Raw genomic sequence first — 9,969 nt, 5'->3', positions numbered from 1 at the left:
GAATATCATACAGAAGTGTATCATTTTATATAAACTATTTTCAATTGAGTGTGACTTTTTATTCTGTGCATATATATGTATATATTATGTCATCGAAAATCATTACTCTCTTTAAATCTGAAATCCTTAGGAAGTATGTCATCTCATTGATCATTTGTATCATTATTGGTGACAGTCAGTGTTGTTGCTCTGTATCTTAGCGCATCAGTGTTATTTTGTGTTATGCTGTAGTTTGAGAGGGCTGTATTTTCATTAATCCATTCAGTTGTTTCAGTGATTATATATACTATATATTTTTAATGTGACCAATTTTGATTTTTAATGTGCCCTGAATGCCAGATTTTCATTTCTAATCACTGCCCACAAATAGGAAGTTATTTTTTATTAATCTACTGCTTATTAACTGCCATGGCTATTGTCTGCAAATCTATGAAATATAGTGCTTTGTCAGTATTTCTAAAGTACTTTTATAAATTAGCATTTGATCTTCTATGTATGCTCCAGAAATGATAAGCATTTTTGAAGGTTAAACTATTTTTAATTTATGCGAAGATAAAAGTAATTTCATGGTGTAAAATATGTACCTACTTCTGCTGGAAACTTAGGTGCTTAATTGTATGGGATTTGCAAAAATGTTGCGTAAAAGCTGTCGCATGCTGGGAGTGTACCATAAGTCATCACTTTATTTATAGATCAAAATTCATTGAACATTATTTGATGTGTAATAGCTACATATTTCATTTGTTTACAGTTGATGTCTTTTATCACATCTTCATGTTATGCATTCTTTGTAATTATTCATTTCAAAATAGATTTTTTGCTTGTCTTTATATAATTTTTAAGCTAGCTTCCAAAATATTTTTTTTATGTATTCTCTTGTTTTTGTTGAGAGCTGCGTTGTTGGTGCCATTTTGCATGATTGTGAATTGACTGGATTAAATTTGGCATTGTTAAGATAATTTGATATGTACACTCATGTGTACGGAGGTGAATGTAAATACAAATGTAAATTTTTTTTTGCTTTTTATTTTTGTAGCATGTATCAGCAGCTGACCTCCTGTCATTATGATAATTTATTTTTATAAAGCAATTAAATATCACACTGAGGAAAGCTTTTTTTGGGAGGGGTGGAAAGGAGGAGACATTAAAATCAAGAAGAAAAGGATTTACAGATTTGTGTTTTCTTGGAGACAGTACCAAAGAAAGTGTTAAAAATATGTTTTGGATTTACTTCATCAACATTTTTCTTCATTAGTTTTTCCAAGGCATATTTGTACCCCATTTTCTGGCATGACAGACAGGAATACTCCTTAATTTTGATGGAATATTTGGGAGTGAATAAGAAATCCTTGAATTGCTATCAATATAAGCAATGCAGCACTGAAAAATTTTACCATGATGAAGATTGCAGTGGTTTCATCTAAATTTAAATAACCACTTCTACTCTGCTTCATACAAGAAGGGGTGACTGATTCACATGCCAAGAAAATGTAATAGTACTACTAATTTAACACATTTTTAGAAAACTTATCAAATTTACTGTCATATATTTAATGAGAATGACACCTTTATTGCAGATAATACACTTAGGAGTATGGGGATGTGTTATTTTAGGGGGAGATTGTTGGACTTGTGACTGTAGGGCCTGGATTCAATTCCTGGGCACCCTCAGATCCAAGCAAGCTGTGTGACTTTTTGAGTACCAAAACTTCCTGAAACACAATGACGACACACAGAAAGACAATGGTCCTGTTAATCCGTGAATTTCACACATCATTGGGCTTTGTACTAGGATACTAGCATACTCATTTACTTGCATTAGCTGTGTTTATGGTTTTTATACGTAGGAGTACTCACCAAAAACACCAGAAGTTGGTGATTCATTGCTGAAAACCGATGCTGACAATGAACAAATGGGATGCAGTGTGATTTTCTGTGAATTTCCTTTGGATCATTAAAGGTAGTGAATGATAATTTTATGTTTTATTTTGCTTGTATTTAATATGGCTTTCGTGACAATATGAGATATTTTACTCTATTGTCACTTTAACCAAAGATCTGTAAAATCACATTGTGACAGAGGAAAATTGATTCATGCCTTTCTTCATAGTTGGAACTAGACTGTTGAGGGAAGGTGATGACAGAAAAAATGAAAGGCAACTACTCTTTTGGAAATTATTAGACATTTTTCTGGAGGTTGGTGAACAAGATGAATTGCTGAATCAGAAATCACAAGGGTATTGACCCAGAAAGTTGATAGATTCATTTTACATCAAGAGCTGTTGTTATCATCAGTATTTTAATAAGGGTGACTGCATCCGTCTGTACTTCCTGCACTAAAGCTAACTCCTTTATGCTTTGATAGATCTTCCGTCTAAAATTCCACCTTGCTTTGGGCTCTGTACAGGTAAGTGTTCAGTACAGGTATTTGGGCTTTTTACCTGTATGATCTCTTGGTCTTCCCCACAGCTCCACCTTCCTTCTACCAACAGATTTATAATGTTTCAAGGTGTGCTCAGTCCATTTGATTTTTTTCCTTGTTGTGTTCCATAATACATCCCTACTTAGGTCGTCTTCCTTATACTTCCTCATTTCTCCTTGTTCCTGTTTATTTAATCTTCAGCATCCACATTGTGCATCTTGTTTAAGCATGATTTGTAAGCTACAGAAGTTTCCGTTCATTCTCAACTTCTTTTTCCAATGGCCCATGACTTAAATCCACTGTGTGAATGCTTTCTACTAATGCTCTGTTGTTCGCAAAATTCTCTACTTCGAGCATTAGTGTCATCTTCATAATGACTGTATGTTTGAACTTATCTCTACTTGATATCCATCAACCTTCTAACTCATATGTTACTTCTGAGGTAACCGAAAGATTACCCTTGTTTTAATTAATTTCATCTTAATTCAACATCTAGCACAAATGAAGCACTTTTTTGAGCAATCAAGATGCTTGTATGGAAGGAAGTTAAAATAGTGAAAATATGTAATGTTGCTTGCCTGCCCTATGGACTTGTGAATAGTACTACACAAACTTGGACGAAGTTATTGTCACACTTTGCAAGTTATTATCTGAAAAAGGTTTAACATAAAATTATTTAACTAAGAATATTATCTTAGATTGGCATTTTCATAAAATACTTATGTTTTTAGTGCTGAGTTTTAATTATTCATTACTCTCTTTTCAATTCGAGCTGTTTCATTTACACTTTATCATCTCTCTAGTTTATATAATTTTAGGCAAGGTACACCTAAACAAGCCATTGTATGTGGCATTCATGGACTTGGAGAAGACCTTCAACATGGTCAAATGGAACAAGATGTTCAAGAGACTAGAATTAATTGCAATGGTCTATGATTACAGTAAAATAACTCTTCAAGAATCAGGCAACAACCATGGAAGGAAAATGGGGGCAAAATCAATTATGAATGGAGCATCTTGAATGAACAAGGTTGAAACCTCTTGCCAGAACTATTCAACACAGCTAGAAGAGGCAATGCAAGAAGCGCAAGATTTGTGGATTTGGGCATGCAAGTGATAAATGTAAATTGTGAAGAAGGTAACATGTACTGGTGTGCAGATGACATTACAGTAGTAGCAGAAACATGAGAGAACCTGCAGGCAACTCTGAAATTTATGGACTTAGTACTTTTGGAATACATATAATATGAGCATCAACAAGAAGAAAACTAAAATTCTTGTGTGCAGAAAAGAAAATTTGAAGATATCACAATTTAAGGAATGAAACTAGAGCTATTAAGAGCTTTCATCTTCCTGTTTAGCAGTTAAATGTGGAATTGGAGAAGTTTGGTTAATATCATGCCAAGAATAGCTCAAGCTAAGAAGGAATTCATAAAGAAGAAGAAACCACCATCTTCAAAAAACATGTCACAAAAAAAAGGTATTCATCAACAGGTTACACGCAAAAGCATGGCAATCTATTAATCAGAGACATGAAACTTTTGAAAAATGGACCAGCGAAGAATAGATGCCATTAAAACATGGTGCCAGAGGAGAATGCTGAAAATTTTAAAGAAGAGCAAAAAATGAAAAGCCCATACTTGAATTTATTGTTGCAATTAGGCAATTGTCCTGTTGGCAACGGTCAAGTCTGGCCAACTGCCACTCTTACAATGCACATGCATACATACACAAGAAGAAAAGATATGAGACAAAATGCTCTTATGTACAATGACACTTAAAGATTACCAACCGTGCCTTTAACATCACCCATGGGCTTGGCTCACACCATACGAGTACATACTACACTGTCCATAATCACGCAATCTCCAATTTCATATACCGTTCAAAATCAAGCTCCTTTTAACACATCATTCACTTTTGCAATACAGAATTCTAATGCCGTCCACGTCACATACTAACAATATTTTAATAAGTACAATAGTATAATAATCACTGATCAATGAAGTTCATCACCCAGTGGCTGCTTTACACTTTTTCTTAGAAGTCCTAAAATTGGACGGAAAGGGCTCAAACAAACCTCCAGGCAGCTGGTTTCAATCAACAATAGTTCTGTTTAAAAAATAGTATTTTTTCTTATTTGTTTTTTGCATTCTTAATTTTATTTTAAAATTGTAGTGGTTTTTTCCATTAAAGTTTGGTTTTTCTATTTCTTCCCATAAATCTTCCAACGCTTCGTCATTTTTAACAATTCTATGCATCTCGCCTAACCCACTCCTTTTTCTTCTATTTTTCAAACTCTTCCATTTCAGTATATCCAACATTTATGTGATACACTGTTCTTTTGTACCTTCCGAGTACATATCTTGCTGCCTTTCTTTGAACTTTTTCTATCTTTTTAATAAGTCTCACCTCATATGGATCCAATACCATGGACAAGTATTCTAGGATAGGGCTAACCAGTACCTTATATGTTTTTTCTTTTGTGGCTATGCTACTTCCTTTTAAATTTCTCATTACCCAATGAACTACTTAAAATGCCTTAAGTGGTATATTATCTACTTGGACTCCCCACCCAAGATCCCTAGTTTAGTCAATGCCTAAATATTTGCAATGACTGCTACATGGGATTCTTTCTCCAAAGAGGGTGTAAATATCCTTTTCTGCATTATTTTAATTTGAAAAATGTATATGCTTACTCTTATTAACATTAATATTATTATTTTCAACCCAGTCACCCCAGCGATCGATGTCATTTTGTAATATTACGCGGTCATTTACCTGCTCTACCCATCTCTATGTAATGCAGTCATCAGCAAAGAGTCTTATTTGGGAATGTAAATTGTTTGGTGGATCGTTTATGTAAATTAGGAAGGGTGGTGGCCCTATGAGTAGCTCTACAGCAAAGAAGAAGATGATGGATTGTTGACACCTTGAGGCATAATGGCTTAGTTGTAGACACATTATTTCTGATATTCCAGTGGCTAAGGTAGGTTACTGATGGACGCAGTCTGTACAATTGTATGACGATACTTTTACTTGCGTCTCTCAGCAAAAAATCCTGAATCAGATGCTACAATAAGTCCCTCTTCAATTCCACGTTCTTCTTTCCTCTTTCCATCCAACATGTGTATCCTATTACTCCCTTTCCATGTTTGCCTAACATTCTCGCCTCAATTCTTTCTTCAACAGCCCATTCCCAGTCAAAATGCTCTGAATCCATCTTTACTGCCTCCTTTGGATTTCTCCCGACAATCCCCTTCTCATCCACCATTTCCAGCACTTCCTATTTGTTTTCCTTTCTGTTCACTTCACCTTCACCACACCCACATTTCAATAGCCTCCAATATACGTCCATCATCCTGCTTCAATGACCATGTGTCTACACTGTACATAACTACGCTCCATATCAAAGTTTCAACGAGGTTTTTTTTAACATCCTTACCCAACATCCATGTCATCTATTCTTTCCTTGTTAAAGTCGTTGCCTAGTACAAATTTTCTCCCTACTACTTAGACCATTTTGGTCCAAAACACTTCTGCACATAATGAAATACATATGATGTTCTGTCTTCTGTAGTTTTTGCCCTCCTATTTCAATTTTTAACTTAGCCTTTCTCTTTGTTAGCAACCTTATGGCCTTAGTCTTGTTTACATTTATTTTCCCATGTCTATAGCATTGATTTTCTAGTGTACAGCAATGTTTGCAAACCCTAGGCTGACTGGCAAACGAAAGCTTGCTCATCAGCAAACCTAAATTATTTTATGAATTCCTCACTGATTTTCATTCCTACTTTCAGTTCTTCCTATGCCTCTTTAATCATTTCCTCCTCATGTATGTTGAACAGCACCAGTGATAATGGACAACCCTGCCTTACACCTCTTCCTAACACTGCTCATCCGGACTCTCCTACCTCCACTTTCACCTGTGCAAGTGCAAAGGTACAGATCTTACTTATTAGAAATTAGGATATGATAAATGTTTTTAAAATTTGAAAGGTACATGCTGTGGAAATTAGACTGAAAGGGTTCATGTATGCTCTTGATGATGCACCTTCTCTTTTGAGTAGGGATTTGATAGAACAAAATTTTGTGAAACAGTTAAAAACCAACATAGGATTAATGTTTCTACTTTCCACTTCCTAAACACCATCTGTGTTTTATCTGTCTGAATCAGATAATACCCTTCATTATTACTAAATTATGGTCCGAGTCCATATCCACTCGCAGGAAATTGCGAATTGATCGCCCTGTTCCTAAATCTGTGCCTAATCCTAATATAGTCCAATACTTTCCTGAATCCACTGGCATTTTCCATGTACATGTATTCCTATGCCTTTTTTGGTGTCTGAACCAAGTGTTGGTAATGATTAACCTGTCTCCTGCAACACACTATTGCTTTCTCTCCACACCCTTTCCTTGTTCCTAAACCATAGTCCCTACCCCGCTACTCTCTTTTCCTTTGCCCACTGTCATGTTCCAATCCCTCATCACTATCAAATGTTTCCATCCAGAACACCCATGATTATGTCCTTTAACTGATTGTACACCCTATTGACTTCTTCCCTATAATTGCTTGGTGGCATGCAGACCTAAAAAATTGCCAAGTGTATTGGTTCAGCCTTTACTACTACTAATATTACTATATTAGTTGCTTATTCTATGCTTACTATGCTTCTTCCAACCTTTTTTTTTTATATTGTTATCAGCCCACACTTGGTCTTTTCCCCTCTTCTGTATCTTACTATATAATCTATCTATTAATACCTATCCTCCCATGGATTTGGTGGAAGGGCCTTTGCATCCGAATCACCCCTAGAACTGTACTGGCAGGAGTAATGATAATTTCTTCTGGTTGGGTCACTCATGCCAGATAGGTCAAAGGTTAGTAGCCAGATGAAAGGTAGTCCACACAGTATCAGCTCCTCAGTGAGGTGGTTGCGAAGGCATCTGACCCCAGTTGAATGACCATTGAGTGATAGTGTCATGTTAAAAACACTATTGAGGAAAGCAAAGGGAAACCACCTCAATTATTATTATTCCCAAGAATTATATGACAATATTGAGAAAATGAGTCCTGGCAACTACAGGACTCAGCCCAATTGGCCGTGTGTCATGCCTGGCAGCGGTAGAGGCAAGGCTTCCGTGGTCATCATCTCACCTTCCCATCCAAAGATGATGCCGAAGAAGAATGCTAAATTAGTTAGAATAGGAACTTGGAATATTAGGACAATGTTAAGGACAGGAAAATTAGAGAATATAAAGCGAGAGATGGGAAGAAGAAATGTAAATATTTTGTCTGTGCAAGGTGAGATGGAAGGATAGCAGTGACTACTGGAGTAATATATAGTGAGGGGTTGCCATAATAATAAATAAAATGGTAGTAAGAAGCATAGTCAACACAGAGCAAGCAACAGATACAATATTACTAGTAGAAGTAAAGGCAGAACCAATGAACTTGGTCATTGTTCAGGTATACATTCCACCGAGCAATCATAAGGAGGAAGAAGTTGATAGAATATATGATATGGTAGAGGACATAATCCCGTGTGTTCCTGGAGGGAAACATTTGATAGTGATGGGGGATTGGAATGCCATGGTAGGCAAAGGAAGAGATGGTGATGAGGTGGGGGACTACGGTTTAGGCACGAGGAATGACCATTGGGATAAAGCAATTGAGACGGGTTAGTCATCACCAAAACTTTGTTTAGACACCACAAAAGGCATACATATGAATGGAAAATGCCAGGTGGCTCAGAAGGGTATCAGTTTAATTATATTATGGTCAGGCATAGATTTGAGAACAGTGATCAATTGGCACAGCTTCCTGGGAGCAGATTGGATTTTGACCACAATTTAGTTATTATGAAGTGTAGCGTCCATTTCAAAAAGATAAAGCAGGTGCAGCAGGTTAGGAAATGGAATTTAGAATTATTAACTGGAATAGCAAGGAAGGAGTATCTACAGACCATAGAGAAAATCATTGATGGCGGTAAAGAGCTTAGTACTATCAAAATAAAATGGGAATATATCAAGAAAGGGATATCGAAAGCCACAAAAGAAGCTACAGGAACTGTTAATGGACAAAGGACATGGAAAACATGGATCACGGATGAGATGATTACAAAGATAGATGAGTTCACAGGTTCAAATGTTGTTGATTTTGGGAGGTCCATCGTACAGTGATTCTGATGTCGATGTAACTCAGGTTGGGATTTGAACTAATGGTTTCATATTAAAGTCAGTGTGGTCAAGTAATTGTGAGGATTGCCAGTTGTTAAGAAGTTGATTTTGAAGTCATCACATATTATTAGATGGATGGCATCAGCATTTGGACCAAATACTTCATTTTTGCCATCTGTTTGATGAGGCAATTGAAATCACTGTGAGGAGATTAGTAAATTCATACATAATTTTATGGTACACATTATCAGGTCTTAGTTATAATGCTACACTCTACAAAAGATTTTTCAATGGACACTAACAGAAGAGGATAAAACATCAAGATTAGATTCGATAAAAATAGCAGCTCCTGCACTTCTGTATGTGAATGTGCAGAAAAATGGCACAAGCTTATGCCCAGGCAAGTGCATGGTCACAAGTTCAGATTCAATTTGCCAGTGTTCACTTACAAAAAGGATGCCTTGGGAAATATCAGTCAGAGCTATTAAGAGTTTATTTATTTTGTTATGAAGACTAGATATTGACATATTGTAACTTAAATTAACCTAAAGATGGTATGTTAGTGCCTTTACTACATAAATTGATTTACATTACTGAATTCTTGTTTGACACAAATATTTCAACTTTATTTACAGTTGAATTACATTTTGGCTCGCCAAATGGCCCTACATTTTGTTCCCCTTTCCAGTACACAGATCTTAAACTCATTTGATAGCTTAGCTTAGTTAATATTTTCCAGATACTTGAAATTAACATCCTTTCTGTACTCTGCACTATTTACAAAAATCTCAGTAAAATTCTTTTTGGATTAAGTTGTACAAGGCACCCATGATTTCTTCCATGCTGTTACACTTCTGTATGCTATTTTTACCTGCATATAGAATTACCAGTTGTGATGAGTTCATATCCTTGTCATTGGGCAGTTCCTCAATTTTCATACTTAGCTGTACCATTTTTAACTCCAGAAAAGACTTTCTAATGCCTTTGGTGTCAACAAATTTGACGATTATATCACCAAGCATCAAATCATTACACATACCAGAACTTTCAGCACATGAGGGAGATTTTAAAATTTGATATTTTGTGTTCCTCTCTGCCCAACTTAATTCCTCCATTCATCTCCATTAGTGCATCTTTTAATTTATGCTCAGCCTCTTGCCCCAAAGATCAGGTGTTAATATGGTTGGTGAAAAACAGTATGAAACTAAGACCCCAAAATGATGCACACAAGGTGAACAGTGGGGAATCATTTCTGATTTTCTTCAGAGGACTATGTATAACTCTCCTAATGGGCACCAGTAAACAATTTCCATTTCAGTCAAAGTGACTACGCATTAGATATCTTGGAGAAATATCTCAAATTC

Source organism: Hetaerina americana, unplaced genomic scaffold, assembly GCF_022747635.1.
Source record: "Hetaerina americana unplaced genomic scaffold, ioHetAmer1.1.p SCAF_15, whole genome shotgun sequence".
Lineage (NCBI taxonomy): Eukaryota > Metazoa > Arthropoda > Insecta > Odonata > Calopterygidae > Hetaerina > Hetaerina americana.
This window is presented reverse-complemented; position numbering follows the sequence as displayed.